The following is a 19,584-nucleotide window of genomic DNA, read 5'->3' as shown; positions in this document are numbered from 1 at the left end:
CATGGGTCTACATGAGGTCAGCTGAGAGACCGATGTGATGGTTGTGAAAATATACCATGGGCAATGCTGCACTGACTGACTTGGGAGTGAAAATCATGATGGTTCCTGATGACAGGAAATATATCCTTAGGATGATGAAGTCTGTGTCCTTTTTGAAAATATGATTTTATTTAACATTGAAGGCAGAGGGAAAACACCCAGTGGGGTCACAATTGTTTGTTTTCACCCTCGGCTTCCCAAGACAATTCCATCTATTGCAGTGGTCTACCATAACTCTTGTTTTTCCTGCCTGTCCCTTCTTTGTCTGGCTTCAGTGCAATGTTGCTGAAATCCCCATCTGAGAAGCATCCAGGGCTTTGATTCTTTGAAGACAGCCAGGAAAGGCTTGGCCCTGAGCTTGGCCAACCTCAGGGACCAGCTGGAGAGTCACAGTAGATACCAGGAACCAAACCAGCAAAGGAGGGAGTGGGGAGAAGAAGCTCCTGCAATGGCAGGAGCTGGACAAATGGAAACAGGAGGAGCCAAGTGCACAGATGAGTCTCTGTCAGAGCTCTCCCCAGCTAGAAAAGGAGGTGGGAGCCGGTTATATGCCAAGAGCTTCCTCCTGTGCAGCCCACTTTCTGTTCCCGTGCTTCCTGCCGTCTCTTCATCTGACGCCCGAACGTGGGGTTAGATGTGTTTTTGTCTCGTAGTTGGGCACCCAGGAGCAAAGATGGTGGCTAGGTGAATTATCCTGCTGGGTTGCCTTTGGTTTACTCAGCTACAATAAGGTACACTTGTACCTGAGGCTTCACTTTGTAGTACCATATTTTACCATGTTTACAGAAATTGTCTGGCCCAGCTATTTGAAGTGTTTGAATGAAGGTGTCCTTCCTAACTTCTTGGGGAACATTCTCATCACTCGTTGAAAAGAGATTTTGACACAGGTTTCCTTAAAGCAGCTTCCTATTGGAACCGTTTCTTGTTTGTTTTTTTTTTAACAGAGGCTCCCAATGGCTTGCACTTGGGATGCAGGATGTTTAGCTTTCAGCCTTCTCATTTAAAGGCAGGAAATGAATCTAGACCACACACACATCCCGAGAGCTGCTGAATATCATTTGGGCTGATGTCTCCTCCTCCAACAGCTTTGAGATTCTCTCGGATATTCCCATATGCCCTATGTCTCCCAACCAAAGGAGAACAGGAAGAGGAAAAATAGGAGGATTTATTTGGATTTTTTTTTCACTATGAAAATAAATTAGAATTTCAACCTTTGATAGGAAAAGAATTCAGATTGCATTTTGACTCCTATTGACAAATAATCAAGGCATACTTCATCATTTTGCATTCTCTTTACTGATGGTATTTCTGACGGTATTTCAGATGTATTTCAGATGTCTTTTAACTTTGTACTTTAAGGATATTGAATTCTAACTTTCCCCTGTACAGACATTTCCTCCTACTCCTTGCTTAATCTTAAGCACTACCCTTATTTTTCTATCTACACCCACACCAAAGAATAATTTCCCTATCTGAAAGTGATTTTTTAAATTTTCTTTTTTTCCCACTCAGCTGAAACTTTCAATAAAGAAAGTCACTCTACCTTATGGTTTTAGCACTAAGCGAGTTTCCTTGTCTAGAAAAATTCCTTGCTGAAGAGTGTAATGAAAAATGTTTAGTTGTTTTCTTTACAAATTTTCACAGCTTTTTCATTGTTGCTCATTACATTAGGTAATTAACTTAAGTTCAGTTTACCTGTTCTGTATGCCAAAACTTTATTGCCTCTGAAATGCAGCACAGAATATATTCATAGTCCTCCAGAATGCATCTGTGATCCTGCAAAGACTTGTTTGCACTTATTTTACTTTGTGATCTTGAATAGTCCAATTAATTCTGACAGAGTCTTTGCAGGTTTGGGACCCATGACACTGATTTCATGGAGTGCTATTCTGAGGGTGATCTTATGACATCCAATAATAATTTTGCCACTAAGAATAGGAATCATTTGAACTAGGTGCTGTACAAGCACAAGGTGACCCCTGACTGATACTCAGCATTTACATCTAATCAGAGATTAAATATAGCAAACAGAGAAAAGAAATAATGAAGAGGAGGAGGGATGGAAGAGCTAAGTGAGAAAGTCTTGCAGTGACCTAGTATTATACAGTGGTAGTCTGAATCATCAAGATATTTCTTAAAAACAGATTTTTAATGGATGGTTAATTGTGAAATCTGTTTATATTTAATGCCTTTTATTTTTCGTGTGTTTATTTTATCTATCCTTCTCACTTCCATACTGATAATGCCTAATTATTCATCACTCTAGTGTCTTTGCAGAAAATATTGCTGCTGTACATGGAGATGACTGGAAGATACATTTCATGTATGGCAGACTTGACAGGTTCATCTTACATTTTAGCATATAAACAACAAAGAGTGCTGTTGAAAATTCTTCTGAATAGTGACAGATAGAAAATATTTGCAAAAGCCAGTCTATGCATTCCAGACCAAAGCAAAGACAAACAACATCCAGAAAAATACCACAGACACTAGGTTCTTTCTACTCTTTCTGCAAACTGTGACATCTGCCAAGAGGCAAGAGGAAAAACAATGATAGAAACCAAAATGTAAATGTTTAATAATGAACATATTGTGTGTGGAGTACAACAACCTAATTCAAGAATCACATTAATCCTGCCTTTCTTAAAAATTTCCACAATCTATATCCTTACATGACTACACACTAAGAAGGTCGCAATTTTTTTCAGTACGCTGAAAGTTTTTTATTGACCTTGCCAAAACATTGGCTGTTGACTCCAGCTTTCAAAAGGGGAAGGAAGCCCCATAGTTATAACAAACAGATAGAAAAAAATTACTTGCTGGCACTTGTTTTAAGTATAACAAATGATTCAAAGAAAACAAATTTACAGGACTTCTAATCTGTAAAAGTTTCCTGTGAATGGGTTTTAGCTGAGGATATGGCACTTACCTTGCTAAACTTTCCCTGTTATGACTGCCCAAGTGTGTTTATTTAAAGTGGATAGAATCAAACACAATTCTGTAAGAAAAGAAATTTAAACATTTTTACATTAACAAATCAGTTCAGATAACTCAAATTACACACTTGTAGTGACAGTTGTTTTGTGTTGCGGTCATAGTAGTCTAAGAATATAAGAAAAACTGTGTAGGGGATTTAAGGGTTTATTAAGCAATCCGGTACAGAAAGAAAAAGTTTTCAGGCACATAGTGCTTTCATGATATCTGACAAAGAAGTAACAAACTTGGAGCTAACTACAAGCTAGAAACAACCACTCATATTTTAATTTAATTATATTAATCAATTAGATGACATGAGGAGAAAAGAGTAATTAGCAGTTTTGGAGCAGTGCGTAGAGTTGGCAGACATGGAGGTGACAGGTTCAGCCCTGGTGGAATAGACACGTGGAAAAGTCTTTTGCACAGGAGAAGCAGAGAGATCAAACAGGACAGACTGAGGGCAATGCTGTGGAGGGTTAGAAAAATGGTGTGTGAATGGTTTTTACAAGCCCTGATAATTCTCGGGGAGGAGCTCTTTGGGCTGGATAATGACAGATTTACCAAAATTCCTCTATTTGCATGGATATCTTGGGAAATGTAAGCTTACAAAAAACTTGTGAAAAGCTTTTTTTTTTTTTTTTTTTTTTTAGTTATATAATCTTATATTATTACATGTGAACTATTTGATGTTCAAGGTTGAAGAATTCTAGAGTTTAAGGCAAACAGACCATGGTGTCTGCACTTATATAATTAGAGGATCATTTCCTTCAACATTAATTTGATTACAAGGTCCATCCTATTTCCCATGGTATGAAAACAGCTATGGCAATGTTGCTAAAACACGGCAGGTATCTGTCCTTATTCTTAGCTCCTACTTCTTTCTTCAATATTACTTCACTATGAAGTGTTTCAGAGCTTCCCTTCAATAACACCATTCATTTCTTTCCGTAAGTGCCCACCTGCAGTTATTAGTAAATTGCTCTTCTGCCCCAAGAGTACTGTCAAGTTCAGTCCTGAAAATTTTCAGCCTCCTATCTGTCCTCTCAATATGCATTTGCTTCTGTGCATGAAGTTTTCAAAAATACCAGTTGACTTAAGAGCTTAACCTTTATAAAAAATATTACTTAAATAATTTGTTTTGTGTATTTACACTCAATGATCAAGTTGCACATAAACAGAAACATGAAAACAATCAAGAAATATGTAGTGTGTTGCAGTAAGAATTCTCCTTTTCTCGTAGGGAAATAACTCAGTTTCTTTTGTTCCTGTTAGCAGATAAAAGCTAAATAATAAAGCATCGATGAAAGGTTTCTCCATATCACAGGTGTTCTGAAGTGAGCTGCCAACCAGACTTACATAAAAGAAGTTATATTAGAGCTAGGAAGAAAGTATTTTCTTTCACTGTAATAATTATCATTCCTTTTGCAGGTGAAAAAGTGGAGCTATTTTAGATTCCACCTTTCTTTCTGACTGCTTTCCAAAACAACCACCTTTTGAAGCTGAAGTTCCCTCATGACTTCCCTGGGACACAGATAAGTATTCCTGAGAAGTCGGAGCTGAAGCCCGCGAAGGCCCTGGGATGCGAGCGGGAGCCGGGGAGCGCAGAGCCCTCCCTGGCTGACCCGTGTGAGAGCTCGCCCCGTGCTACGGGCTGACCGCAGCACAGCGAAGTTGTGAAGTTGCTCCCTTCAATCTGCACTTTCCCTTTGAAAGGTATAGATCTATGATAAAGTAAATAACACAGGCTCCTCTCCTTACCCTCTATGAGGTCTCTTCCAAAGGGATTGTCTCATCTACTTTTCGTGTTTGCTTTAGCACATCTGATCATTTTTTCTTTGACACAAATATTACTTGTAATATGGGTAAAAACGATGCACAAATAACTTTGATGCTAATGCACTGCGTAGGCTGGTAGCATAGTGTGTTAGCCATTTCTCTGTGGCCTTCAGATGTTCTTAAAGACCAAGATTTCCTGTAACTGGCTCTTGCAGGCAAGCAGGGTATTTTCTGCCTCAAATTCCCTCCCTTCTGTGCATTTCCTGCGCTGATCTCTCTTCACTGCAGGAAGAATAAGATTTCCCATCTCATATGCATCTATCCTTCTCCTCTCCCAACAAAACATAATCAGTTGCTGTGAAGGATGTTATATTTAGGAGACTGATTAACTTGAGCAGTAGACCCCTCGGCTGCTGCAAACAGAAGAGAGAATCTCTGGTTTCCAGCGCTTTCATGTATAATACAACATGCAGTGTGTAACCAAACTTGGGTCTAGTAGGAAATTGTGTGATGTCTTCTCACAGCTTTAACCCTTCTTCTTCCTATCTACCAGACACAAAAGTGCTTAACAGGACATCCACATCTCATTTCATCTGGAATTTCATTGGTAGGAATGTCCCAGTAAGCACTGGAACAGACTAAAAATAGGGGTTATATAGTCTTCTGTCCACGTGGCAAAGTGGTCATAAGCTGATTTTTGAGTCATCAGAAGGTTGCAAGGGACCAGCGAGCTACTCTTTGCTGGTGCCAAGATGCCGCATTTCTACCCTGAGCTGTACACTGGCTCGCAGGCTGCCTAAAAGGAAGGTCCTGGAGACATTTCAGTCTGTTGCTGCTTTAATAGCAGCCACTCATGATTTTTGCTAGTGTTCATCATGGTTTAAATATATGTATCTTTGAAAGAGTTAACAGAGTCTTGTTAAACAATTACAGGAAGTTTAATGGCAACAACTATTTAACTTGCCCTTTTCTACCTTAATTGACAGCAGTCAGAGAGTGATATTTTATTCAGCTAAAGAACCCGATAGGCTCAGGATGTTGTGATGAATAAGATTTGCTGATGAATCTCTTTTGCCATGCAAGATCACATCACTCGTGTTAATTGTTAAGGAATGAAATACATTTTAACCCTCTGCTAGGAATGCAGGTGACCGATCTGAAAAACAAACAAGTGTGTAGAAAATGAAATATTGCACTGATTTTCTGAAGATATTGGATGTAAAAACTTCACAGAAGTTTGAATTATCTTTGTTGGATAAACTCAGACTTGGAGTTGAGCTAGCCAGCTGATCCTAATTCAGTGCCTTTTCCTTAAAATAGCTGGTGCTATGTCTTATGATTTAAGGGAAGTTGCTTGCCACTTCATCAGAAAACAGTATGTTTCCTTTCCTACAGTCTAGCCTTCATGAAGTACACTGAAAAGGAAAGTCTCAGTTAGGTGACTGTCAAAACCCTCCATGTTTTGGGAAGTTTCTTTGCAATTCCCATGGTTATAGGTTGTTCTATGCTTTGAAAGAGGAGGGTTGATAGCCCTTTCAAACCTAATGCAAGTATCTTAGATGAGGTTTCTTGCTCTCTGGACTGGAACTCGAACCAATTACAAGCTGCAGAAAGAAGTTATTCATAAACTCTTCAGTTCATATATTTTTAAACCATCTCTTGATCAAACTGTAATAGCAACTTTACTGCATGTGTGAGAAATTTGCATTGCAAATGCACATAACTATAAGGCTGTGAGCCAGACCTCCTACCCTGCCCTATTCCTCCCCACGACACATTTGGCTTGTTCTTTAGATCTAATGAAATGTGCAAAATGAGCATGATGCTTTTACCCTTTGTTGATCTCCAGATTTTCATAAGTTTGTAAGGTCTCCAGGGCAGGGATGGTTTCTAACCAGCCTCTAAGCCTTTTCTCAATATGTATAATTAGGTTTGCAAAATTGCTTATGTTTTAAGCTCAGATCAGAAATTGTGAGCTGATTTTCCATTCAACTTTAACAGAATTTTTCAACTTTGGCATAGACAAGAACATAAAAACACAAGAGCATAGAAAGAATTAGAGTGCTATAAGCTACTGAAAATGGCCTAAAATGAAATTTTACCTCTGGTGAGACCAGTAGGTGCTGTCTATAAAACAGTGAGTTGGCTCAGCATGCACACGTACAGTTTGTATGTCCCTGTACAGGTATTTCACTGAAGCTTTTGGAGGAATTTGAGTGGTTATTTCCAGACACTGTGAAGACAAATCCTGCAGCTCCTGATCTTCATCTCCTCTCCATTCCTGGCTATTTCTGGTCTTCTGGGGCCTGGCTGTTACCTCCCCATCCTCTGTCTTCCCTCCTGTCTTTGCTGTCATGACCACCACCGTGCTGCCAGCACAGGTTTCACCTGCACCGTATCTGTGATAAGGCTGGCAAAGCTTGTTAGTTTGGGCTCCCCTCCACGCTCCTTCTCTGGGGAGATGCAGTGGACAGAGGGTGTCCCCGTGAGTGGGTTCAAGAGGAACCTCAGCTTGTATCCCAACCCCGACAGCCACGTGGCAGCTCTGGGAGCAGGACCGACGTATGAGTGCGGTGCTCCACCTGAACTGACTAGCAGGGTATAGTGCCTGGATTAGGTGTTACTTTACAGGATCCGACCTGGTTATGCCCATACAGTTTATAGGGCAAAAGGGAGGAACTATGGGGTCTGTTTTCACCTGGACATATAACCGTCACTGTTCAGGAGAGGTATTCTACAAACACTTCTACAGGTGCTAAGATTTTTACCTTTGAGTATCCTTGTATTAATTGCCTTCATGGAGACTAGACTTTAGAAAAGGAAGCATGTTGCTTTCTGATGAAGTGGCAAGCAGCTTTTCTCAAATCATAACTTTAGCTTAATTGCTTTTGAAAAATGATTCAATGCATTGTTATATTTTGCAAGACACTAAATGATGTGGAAAATCCATTAGAGATCCCACTGAGATGTGGATAACACCCGAGGACCAAATGAGCAGCTCTTTATTTGTTAATTTCCAAACCTTAAGGCATGAGCTTTAAAAACATTAGCATGTACGGTATATCAGATAGAATTAAATTTTTTTAAATAAATAAAGCAAGCTGATAGCTGGTGGCTAAAGAGTAATTCAAAACAAAACAAAAATGCTGTCTGGTTCCTTGATCTGTTGTCTGCACTGGGGTCATTTAAAGTTGGAGGTAATGAGGTTAGTGTCTATGCTTAGGCGGTATAAAGTAAGGCTGCAGGCATGAAGGAGAAAAGCTTCAATATGTGAGTTTCCACCTGGTCCCTTCCCTTCTGGTACAAGTTGGCAAGCACTGAACTACAGATCTGAGGGAAATGTAAGCTATTAAACTAGAAAGTTTTTAACTTGCAGAAATGGGTATGGAGACTTATAAGGACAGTAAGCCACAATAAAATAACTTTTCAGTGATAGGCCAGACTCTATCAGATGATTCCCAAATTACCTGTAGGCAAAGGGTGCCTCGCAAAACCTGGCAGCAGCTCATTAAATTTCTGTGACTATTTATTTTTGGTCTGGATATTGTCATTGCTCTTAATTTGTACAGCACCAGCAATGCTGAACTAGGAGTTCTATACCTGCAGAAGCATATATCCCACAAAGGTGTAAGCATGCTGTAAGTGCTGGCTGGGAACCCATGTGCTTAGAGCAACTGGAGTTTCTTCTGCCAGGGGGATTCTTTTATTTTCTCTTCTCCATATTCATCGGGAGAGGGGATGAACGAGCATCTCTGTCATGTTGAAGGTTGGTTAGCCTAAATCCTTAGCATTTGCTCCTATCAAACATGCAGCTCTTAATTACAATGTTAGGTACCCTTCCTAATTTGCACTTGTTTTGCTATTGTGCTTCTATTGGCACGATTTCATTTCTATGTCTTTGTTTGTATAACAAATACTGCACTTGGAAATTATCGTATACTTTCAGATGTCATCATCTGCTTTGGGCAGGCTACTGAGATTTTAGCAGGGCCAGGATTTCTCTGAGGAGCTTAATTTATATAATAGATTCATTCTTCTGTACAGGTCAGACTGCTGCACGTATCCTGTTGGCACAAGTCTGCCTACTGACAGGACAAAGATCTCACCAGGGACTAGTATCAATAAACAATGACTCTAATGCCATTATCCTTTCCTTTGCCCAGGGAGTGATTTAGATGCATCTTTCTGCTCCTACAGTCATGCCTTTTACCTTGGCATCACAGGCTGGACCAGCTGGACCCTGGAATTAAGGAAAAGGTCTGTGTTCCCCATTGCTTCTGCTCCTCTGTTGTAGCCAGTTTCTCCACAATTGCTACTAAGGACTAACAGAGATCTTCTGTTTAAGATGTTCTCTGCCCTTTTTCACTCTACCTCCTGAGCCCCTCTGCATTCATTTGCTGCTTACTGTAGCACGTTTTTCCTAAAGCATCCACCAGAGCATCCCTCAGACTGTGCCTTAGGAACCCATTTGCGGCAGGAGAGCAAAGGAAAAAGATTTGGGAGGATAGGGAAGTGGAATAATACTCTTCAGGCTCAGTATTTTCCTTCATAGCATAATAAGCAGATTTTGATTTTGGAAAAATAAATAGAGAGGAGTAGATTAGAATTAAATTACTGAAGAAAGCATCAAATTGACTTTTACAAGGACAGGGATAAGAATGAACCCAACAGCTCATGCAAAACAAACAAAATGTTCAATTTAGCAACAATTCTGCCCTGTCTGCTTCCTCAGATCTTGTTAATTGTGTGCCTGATCTGGCATGTACAGACAAAATGTGAAGATTTTAGAAGAAAAGCAGCTATTAAGATATCAACCGTCAGTTTGGAGCTGTCTCTTGCATTTTTTTTTTTTTTCTCACATCGCTAAACCTCTCAGTAAGGCTGAGCAGAGCTGCTTCAGCTGGCTTTGCTTCAGGACTCAAAAAAGTGAAGCAGTTTCATTAGAGTAGGGAAACATTGATAAAAAGTGCCACACTATACAGGGACAATGAACTTCTGAGTATGTTTCAGTTTGCAGCGAAGCTGTAGAAGTTTGTCTGATCATCTTGGCTTTGAGCACTACATATTAATTTCCTCATTTAGCTTTTCCTCCCGCATTAGTGCCTACCATAAAGGAGGCTGCAGTCTGCATCAAAAGCACCCAGTAAACAAACAGCTATTTTAAAAGCCCGTGTATCAATTATAATCCTTAACCCTGGGCACAATGTTACAGGATCAGATTTAACAAGGAAATGAAGGATTTTTTAACTTATAGACCACTCTCTTTCCAGTATGCATGTTAGTTTGTCTGTAATTATTTTAACTCAAGTTAAACCCCCAAAGCCGAGTTCTCCTTAGGCAGCAAAATATTGTATTGTATCCTTCCTCTTCTCTTTATCTTGGAGAAATAGGAAAATTCAGGATATGCTCAAAAATTTAAGAGTGGCATCTACTCATTGCCTCAAATTTTGGGCTGCACATTTAGATGCACAGAGTTTGTCTTGCTTCTGGCAGGACAGAAATCCTCTGCAGTTTGGAAGAACCAGGATCTAGTTGTTCCACACTAGGACCTCCAAAAACTGTTAATGTGTTTTGAGGTGTTCAGTTAAGTGGTTTCTGAGGTGCATGGCGAGGTGGTGACAGCTGAGGCTTTACAGCAGACGTCCTGCCTTCAAATCTAGTGGTGACTCTTCTTCAAATTAACCTGCTATCACTGTTTTAGTTTTCTGTTCCAGTCATATGACTTTTAGTTCTTGTTCAGTCACTTCTAAAAAAAATTGCTCAGAAAATAATTTCTACTGAGTCTCCAATAGTCTCTGTTCAAACATAAAGGTTAAAAAACAAATATAGATTTAGCAAGCAAGAGAATGCAGTTACTGCAATTGATAAGAAAGAAAGGAAAGGCAAAGATACAAGTGTAGTGTTTTCAGTCTGTATTCCTTCTCCTAGACAAAAGTAAAGCCCAGTGCTGGGTCATGAGCTCAGTGTATGACCTTCATCCCCATTAAAATTAAATGAAAAACAGGGTGCTCATTTTTTTCTAAAAAATCTCAGCTACTTTTTTTTTTTTTTTTTGTTCTGTGCATCTTCTGAAGTCATTACCTCCTGGCAACCTCATGCTTGGCTGCTATGATCAACACAGCAATATTGCAAGATTATTCTAATCACGGCAGCAAACAGCCCACAGGAAGATGATGTGGGGCACAGCGCAAGGAAGAGAACTAGGAATTGAGAGAGAAAGGAGCAAAGCAATTGAAAAGATCTTGTTATCCCCAGTATCCTTTTGAATAATGGGAAAAAAAGCAAAGCTTGCCAGCTTTGGCAGGCTGATGTCTTGAGGGCAGTAACTGGGCAAGGCAAATATTGATGGAGACCACATAAAAGCACTTGATACAAGCAACAACATGCTGTGGGAAATAGTGATAAGTAATAGCATGTTAGGCTGGAGGATTTTTTTTTTTTTTTCATCTGTAACAGTGAATTGATAATGGAGCTGCTAACTGGTAAATGGAGTTGCAAACTGGTTCCCTGAGAAGCAGCCCGGGAGCTTCACTGCAGCAAATGTGGTCCATTTGGTATCACCCACCAGAAGCCACGTTGATAACTGTCACTCATGCATATCATGATGATAACCACCATTTATGCCACAGCATCAGCTTTCTAGTGGTGACCCTTTGGAGCTTGGTGGTCACAAGAAGTAGAACCAGCAGGATCTAATCAACCTCATTTGTGTGTGTTCTGCTTTACCTAAATTGCCCAGTGAGTGGATACTGTCTCCTCTGGGATTTGGTTCGGGCAGTCTGACTTGTTCGCCCCCAGATTTTGTGGCAGGGCAGGTGATGCCTGGTGTAGGCTTTCTGGATTGTCAGGTGAATTTGGGTTTGATCTGTATTTTAATCCTCATTCTGCCTTAGCTTTCACTCCACCAGAACCACTTCCTAGCTGAGGACAGCAGACATTTAAAATAAAGACACAGACTGTAAGAAAGGCTAAGAATCCTTTAGCTGTGCTGATATTTCCTGTTCAGAGGGAAGGAGTTGTCGCGTGGGTCATGATCAGTTAGCTGAAGAGAAACATTTCAAGCCCTTAAATAACAAAAATGATTTGAATCAGGGAGGAGAAAAGATCAACACTGCCCTGCACTTAATGACAGTGAAATTATTCTGCACAGCTTTCTCCAGAGATTATCAAACAGATGTTCAGCCATAATTATTAGAATTGAGCATTCCCAGAAATGAATAAGACAAGTGCCTTCCTCACTGCTACAGTTAAAAACAATACAGATTTGGCCCCATGTGTACATTATTCCTGTAGCTCCTTTCTTTTTGGCATTTTAACATTTGCACTGACTGGCAGAGAGGCTGGCAGCAAGCACATCACCTTCTGTCTTGCTGTCAGGGCTGATAACGCAGTGTTTGACTCTGGAAAATTCAGTCTGAGTGAAAACCTGAGACTGTATCAGCCCTCTCTTCCTTAGGTTTCAATTTCTAAAGATTTATAACGTATATCAATAGTATTGACAGTTCAGACTTCTCTAAGGCTGTTTTTTTTTTCTCAAGGCAGAAGATATTTTTGCTTGTTTGCATATAGGGGCTTTCTGACATAGCTGCTTTGCTGTCACCTGTTTCTAGTTCTTCTTGATCTACATAGTGCTCTTGCCAATTCCCCCGCTTTGCTTTACTGTAGTGTAAAGAGTGCACTTAGCACTGGTGCTAGTTATTAGTTTCTGAAAGGGAGGTCGGTGATACTTCTGCCTCCCAGCCACAACAAAAGCAAACTGCTCTATGAAATGCTAAGTGGTGCTGGGTTCTCCAAGCAAAGCCTCAGTTTCTCATATACTGCTGAATGGTAACAGCTTAGAGAACTGGAAAACAAACCTATTTCTGCATGCCTGTTCCTGTTAGCCTAACAGTGCCATTGAAATCTTTGTATTGCTTTGTCTTTTTTTTAAGCTTCTCTTCTCTGTCAACAGAGGCATGGTACTATCAAACATATACAGGTGGACTCAGAAAAAATTATTCTCGTGTTTAGATAGAATTTAAATGTGCTCTTTAACTTTCAAATAGCAGAGACCAGGAGCATGCAAAAGTCAGTGAGAAAAGCTCATAAGAAGTCTTCCTGCATCATCTACCCTAGAAAGCTTTTGATTGCTTACGCATGGAAAGGAGTTCCTGTTCCTTCCAAGACATCAAATGAGTTGGATCTAATTTTTATCCACGCACAAAAGCTGCTTTTACTAAGCAAGTGATAATGCTCAGTGTCTCATGGGAAGTCAGCTGAATGAAGTACGCAACGCTTGTCTAATCAAGGTCATTTTAGGATTACTATCGAGGTCATGCTTATGATTCTTATCTATACCATTCCTAGAACTTTTCCAGTTTTTACCTTTTCCATTATAAAAGAGAGCAGAAACACTAAAGGAAGACAGTCCCCAGTTCACGTTCAATAATTGCTACCTTTCTTGCCAAGCACAGTCAGGAGCTACTCATTTTCAGTAAGACTAGACTGTATTTTGAGAAAGAGATACAGCAGAGAGAGAACGTACAGGATTATAATGTTTCCCTAAAAGAGTATGTCTTTCTGCCAACGCGGCCTTCCTGCAAACTGGTCGACGGAGAGAACCTAGTGAATCTTTGCTATAAAAATCCACCCAATAAAGAGTTAATCAGAAAGAGTCAACATAGCACAGCTACTGCAGAGCATGTCAGCAAGCACACACAGTACTGAAGAGAGCAAATTTATCTTGGGTTTGATGCCCGGGAAGTCATTGCATTCAGTTTTGGCGAGTGTTTTCACTACTCTTTCTTCCATAAGCTAAGACCCTTGGGACTTTCTAACTCTTTGGATAAACTCAAAACTTTATTTGGAGACTGCCTAGTCAGCCCTATCACCTTTCCCTAGCATAATGAAGAACAGCAGCTCGAATTTCTTGGATCTTGCAAGTCTAAGAGAGATTTTTCAGAAAGCATGTGAAGTGTGAATGTTTTCCAAAAACATTCTGCTGCCTTTGTGAAAATTGTATCACTCTTTAAAACTGTGTGAGCTTCAGAAGTTTTTGCAGCTAAAATCTGTATAGGTGACACATCCAGTGCTCAAAATGAGCCAGTATATGCTGGCACACGATGATGGCACTTGAGAGACGCTTTCCAGCATTTTCCAGAGGGGAAACAGAGCAGGAAAGGGTGTAGGAGGGTGTCAGAGTTTCCATATTGCTGCTTCTGAAGGCACCTGCCCCCGCCTCTCAGTTCCCATTTCGACACTGCACACGTACGCTCACCAAGGGTTCATAAGCCTTGTGATTTCACTGTCATACCCCAAATCATTCAGTATCTCGTTCAGCTGAAGCTACATTTCAGGCATACGAAACCCACTTGTATGCCAGCCAACGTGAACAGGTTTTGTGCTCAGAAACAGAACCAGCTTATAGGTACGGAAATAGCTAAAGCAATATGTAGCCCTTGGTACCCATGCAAGGAGACGAGTACTAGGTGGTTCTCATGGGCTGAATTTTCAGCTCTTACGAGCCCTTGAGTCTTGTTTCTAGGACACTGCTGATAAGTGAAAATCCTGGTGTGAACCACCGCAAAAAGCCTCAAAACAGTGCAGTGTACTGGGGCCTGTTGTTATTGCTCTAATGACCTCAAGCGAGCTTTGCCACTCTGTATTTTTATAAAGGCAAGGTGTGAGGAAGCGTGATCCTAACATCATGTGAGGAGATAATCCATTCTCAGGAATTCTCAAATAAAGTAATAACGATTTAAACAACTCACGTGCCCTGAGCCATACAGAACAGTATCATCAGCCGAAGATACAGGAAAAAAGTGAATAATAGGCTCTGCCGTCTGTGGTAAGAAAAGGGACTGCAGGTTGATGTTCAAAGCCCATATCCATGGCTATTATGTGCCCCTGAGTCTTGCTTCTAGGATATATACATGTATATAAGAATTTAAGGTGCAAAAATAAAAAAAATATAGCTATATTTTTAATTCTGGTGTGATGGTACCATGACATTTTTGCCTTAAGTCAGAACTTTCCCACTCTTCTGCGCAAATACACACACAAACCCTCTATTTTCACGTCTCTGTTTCCTCTATTAACCCCTCCTGGCCGAGGTCAGAGAAGACGGCTATGCACTCTGTTTGACACTGATGGGCTCTGACAGTGCTTCGAGAAGACGGCAGAGCAGTACAGGCAAGTAACGTTTCATTGAGGTGCAAATAGCTTTTTCATTTTTAAATGCAAGAGCCTTTCTGATAAGGAAAATAGACTCTGTTTTGTCTTCATATCGAATTCTTTCACAGTGTCTTATTGGGAACTCTGTAGTAGTCACCGTCTAAGGATAAAACTGAAGCAAAGTATGTGTGGAGACAATCTTATACCCAGCGATACATTTGGAAGAAACAGTTACCCTTTTAGGCCCATTCTTTCCCCAGGAAAACTCAAAACCTAGTTCAGTTTGAGAGGATTTGCTAAGAGCTGAAACTGTGTTCTTTAATGAATTAGACAATTTGAGAGAAAAAGCATCCAGTTCTTGTAGAGCAAATAGGAGTAGAAATTCTTCCCCCCTGTAGAGCAGGGGAAGAAATAATAACATCCTTAGCCTCTAAGGGATAGAAAGGGAGAGACAGGTATTTATTGCCTCTGGAGCAGTGAGTTGTTATTTCAATATGGTTATAGCCACATGAGCAAGGTCTTTGCTGAACTGATTTTCCTGTTCAGTAGGGTTGTTAATTTAGTTCTTGGTTTCATCTTTTTGAGACCCTACCTATTCAATTTAGAAGCAACTCTTTGTCCCTCTCATCCTCCCCTGTGAGTTTCTAGGTGTTTTATCTTCACCACACTTACTTGGATCTTGCTACATGTCCCTAACTTGTTTAAATTTTGCATTCCATCATCTCATTGCTGAAAGGAAACACAGGGCTTTCACCACAAACCACAGATATTTTCTGATTTTAGATTCCTGTGCCCTCCTTCTCTGACTGCAGAAACCCACTGGGGACCCTTGGCTTCTCCTTGGGCAGCCAGTCCAAGCTGACGTCTGTGCCTACAATGTCCTTGTTGCCTTTGCTGCCCAAGTTCCCCAGATTAAAGCTAGCTCAAGAGTGCTTGCTTGAGCTGTGGTTACCCCTGATTTGTAATGTGAACAGGCTGTGGGCAACAAAAAGCCTATTGGCCAACTTCCTTTGCCTCGTCCCTCCTGCAGGAACTGGTGATCTCATCCTCTCACCCACTGTTTTCTCATTTTCTAATCCCTTCAAATGGAGACACTGCTATTCTGAGTCTCCTGGACTCACCTCCTCTCATCTGCTCCATAGTCAGCAAGCAGATTTCTGACTCCACTTCAGATTGGCTGCACTATTTACTTTCATGGGATTTTTCATCCTCATGCTGTTCCCAGTGTGTTACACTTTTTGCCTCACAACTCTGCTCCCTGTATCCCAGTCTTGTCTTTAACCAAAATTCCTTCTTCCCTGTGGTCTACAAACAGGTTCGAAGGCTTTTGCTCCTCGTCAGCCATTAGGCATTCCAATGTATAGTTCATACTACCTCACGTCTCTGTGATGATGCTTTTATTTATGCATTTCAGCATTTATGAATATAAAATGGTTCTGCCTTAATTTTACAGCATCATACAAACGAACTGTGGAAGCCTGGAGGAGATGTTCACCTCTCTGCTGTCCTGTGGGTTGCAGGATGAGTGGCAGACACACAAAGCAATGCCTAGAATGGACTCTGTGATTTCTTTTAATTTCCTATGAGCATCACTTCCATCAATCGGTTAATGGAGTCCATTGGTACAGGTTGTTCTTGTCACAAGAATTTCAGAATCAGGCTCTTGTGGGGCTGCTGGTGATACCCGCACAATCCTCTACCTCATCTTTAAGACCTTTCCAAAGCCTTGATATGAGCTGGCCAGACAACACTTTCTCAAGAGCCAGCTATTTAAGAGTGGCTCTCACCTCTGTAGAGGTCATCAGAACTCCAGCTTTCTGAGCTTTCAGACACAGTTCTGCACTTACGGCTTTCCCATACTGTATCTATATTGTACGTTTTTTTGTTTTTGTTTTTAATTTGGACAAGATCTCATTCAGGTCAAGCTCATAGAATTGCTTCCTGTATATTATAAGGGCATCCTAAAGCAATCCTCGGTTTTGAGTTCCTTTTAGACCTTTCAGTGCTATTAGATACTACAGAGTTATGGTGGTGACAGATGTCTGCTTCCCTTCCCCATCCATCTGGCATAAACACAGCAACTGTGCATGCTTGAGCACCTACCCAGGAAAAGCTCTCTTCTAGGAAATGTAAAAGTTCATGTTTTTTTTCACTCAGGTCTTGCTGAGTTCACCATTCTGGTGTTTCACTGAACACACAATGAAAGTCAGTTTTTCTGACCTTCTTTGGGACTTGGCTACCTGCTTGAATACCTGCCTGTATTCATATCTTCTAATGGCAGGTACATTTCACAGAAAAGAGGAGAAAAAAAAAAAAGCCACCATTAACTACTAGAGAAAGATCTGTGAGTGAAAAAGACAAAAATTCCATTGCATTAAATCCAAAACAATCCAGAAGAAGCAAGAACAACTACCAGACATCTACATTCAGAGCTGAATTTAAAACATTTTCACAACAAGACAGAGAGAAATGTGTTGCAGACCAAGTATAGACTGGTCAAGCTGTTTCTCTCTGCTGGAAGGAAGATGATTATTTCAATTTTTATATCCCTGGAAAGCATTATTTCAGAGCTAATCAGGATGACAGGAAACAGTAAAAATGGACTCACTTATTCTTGTCCTCCAACAGTCCACAGAGAAAGGGGTTTTCTTGACAGAAAGACTTGCTGTTCCCTCTAGAGATCTTCTGGCTGTTGGCATTCGGTCTCCTCCACTCCTTTCCTTGACAAGAACCTGCTCTCTCTAGAGATGACTGAGATTTGTCACAGTTTCTCTTAGTTGCAAGCTTTTTGGATGCCTTTCAGAAAGTCTTGCCTGATTCTCGTTACACTCAGGGTTTTCCCCTTTCCTGAAATACAGCTCTTTTTTATAGGATTTTAACGTATTATCTGACCCCTCCCCAGTCCCAGTCATGAATATAGCTTCCTCAGTTTCTGAGCTGAAGAATTTCAAATGCTAATATTCTGATGGACAAAATAACAGTGTTTGAGTGACAACCAAGTAAGAAACTGAGTCAAAAATGTGCTGATTCAGATGATGCAATGGGAAATTAGAGATATGTGGAGGATGAACCCAACCAATAAAAAAATTAATTTGCTCTGGTTTCTCGAATTCAAAGAAAGATTTATATTCTTCAGAACCTCAGCTCCAAGATCCTCTATTGCTGTACAGGGGGGAAAGCTGCAAACATGAGAATGAAAGCTATTACAGCAAGGTTTCGTGTCAACACTTCAAAGAGTATTAGGGACTCCTGAAGGTTGTTATTAGACAGTGAAGGATAATAAAGGTTAATGGTTCTTAGAGCCCAGCTATACACTGTAGATTGGCAATCATGATACTGTTGCTGATTCACACTCCTTTTGTGCTGCTTTAAGGGAAATATTTCAAATGCTGTGGAAGATAGATACAATGAAAAACTTGACCATTTGCACAATAAACTCAGTACAGGTTTTGAAGGAAGTTGCAGCAGGAGTATGAAATAATAAAACACTTAGTGATTTATTCTTTGCTGGTTTGCCCTTGTGAAAGAATTGCCTGTACTGAAAGTGTATCATAAAATACAAGCAGCCGGGACTTTATGAAGGAAAATGTAGAGAAGGTAGAACAACTTACAAAGAAAGTAAATCTTGGGGCTTTATTAAAGATTGTTTCCCTTTCAAAGTCTTTTGAGTGTGGGGCATAATTAACATAACTAGCCAGAAGCTGCTTAGTAGAACAAGTCCAAGAAAATACCAGCTGCTACTAAAATAATAAAAATCACTCAGCATAAAAGCTATAATGGATCCAGATCTGACATGAAATGACCAGAATAAGAAATGTTTTACAGGCTATCTACGCACAACTTACACTTAGTAAAAGGCAGAACACAGAGTGTTTCCCACAGTGAAAATGAAGTTAAATGAAGTATATATCTACTTTTTTCAAAGGTACATATTTTGTTTCAAATAAATAAAATATGCAGGAGCCTGAAAAATTGCAGATGGGAAATGGAAGAGAAAATGGAAGGTATAACACTTTTAATAGAAAAAGGTGATAAAGTTTGCACCTTTTTTTTTTTATTTTGAACATTCAGCAATGAGAAGATAGAATAGTCTGCTAGCAGGGATGTCCATGCTATCAGGCTGAGCAATGATGTGAAAGCTGTAAGGAGGCATATAATACAGCTGACGGCCCTTTTCTGCCTTGCTAAGGATTGTGTCACTGTTGTATCTAGGTTCTGCATATAGATGACAGGCATGAATCAAAAGCTTACTGAAATGCTTATATTGGAAAAGTGGTGAAATGTGGCCTTCAAAAAAGAGAGGGAGAATGTTCTTTAAAAACCATTGTTATTTTCTCAGCATTTCCAAGTAGAAGTTATTATTGTTCTCATGTTTAGCTTCTTCTCCTCTGCCTGGTATTTAGTGAAGTGCTATTACTGCTGTCATTGTTATGATCAAGGTAAGTAAAGAAGACAAGAAAAGGTCATATCTTTTATTAGACCAGCTCATAAAGCTGAAGACTTAGACTAGAATTCCCGCACATAAGTTTGTCTTCAAGTCTGGAGTAGAAGAAGCCATTCTCAAAGCCAAGTACAAATTAAGACCAATTGCTTACACCACCTGAAAGAAAGAATAGTTGCTATTTATGAGTAGAAGGGATG

At 40.2% G+C, this 19,584-nt stretch overlaps 1 long non-coding RNA gene across 1 annotated transcript in view; it reads right to left on the bottom strand.

The window, feature by feature from the left end:
- The window catches only part of LOC112996459 (uncharacterized), a 43,551-nt gene extending 25,793 nt beyond the window's left edge, over positions 1-17,758 (bottom strand). The window contains exons 1-2 of the long non-coding RNA XR_003262448.2: positions 17,552-17,758; positions 2,969-3,037 (exon numbers count right to left, since the gene is read on the bottom strand). This is a non-coding gene — a long non-coding RNA (uncharacterized LOC112996459). The remainder of the gene's footprint in view (positions 1-2,968; positions 3,038-17,551) is intronic.
- Between the last annotated feature and the right edge of the window lie 1,826 nt (positions 17,759-19,584).

This window comes from Dromaius novaehollandiae, chromosome 4, assembly GCF_036370855.1.
Source record: "Dromaius novaehollandiae isolate bDroNov1 chromosome 4, bDroNov1.hap1, whole genome shotgun sequence".
In the NCBI taxonomy this organism is placed as follows: domain Eukaryota; kingdom Metazoa; phylum Chordata; class Aves; order Casuariiformes; family Dromaiidae; genus Dromaius; species Dromaius novaehollandiae.
This window is presented reverse-complemented; position numbering and strand designations above follow the sequence as displayed.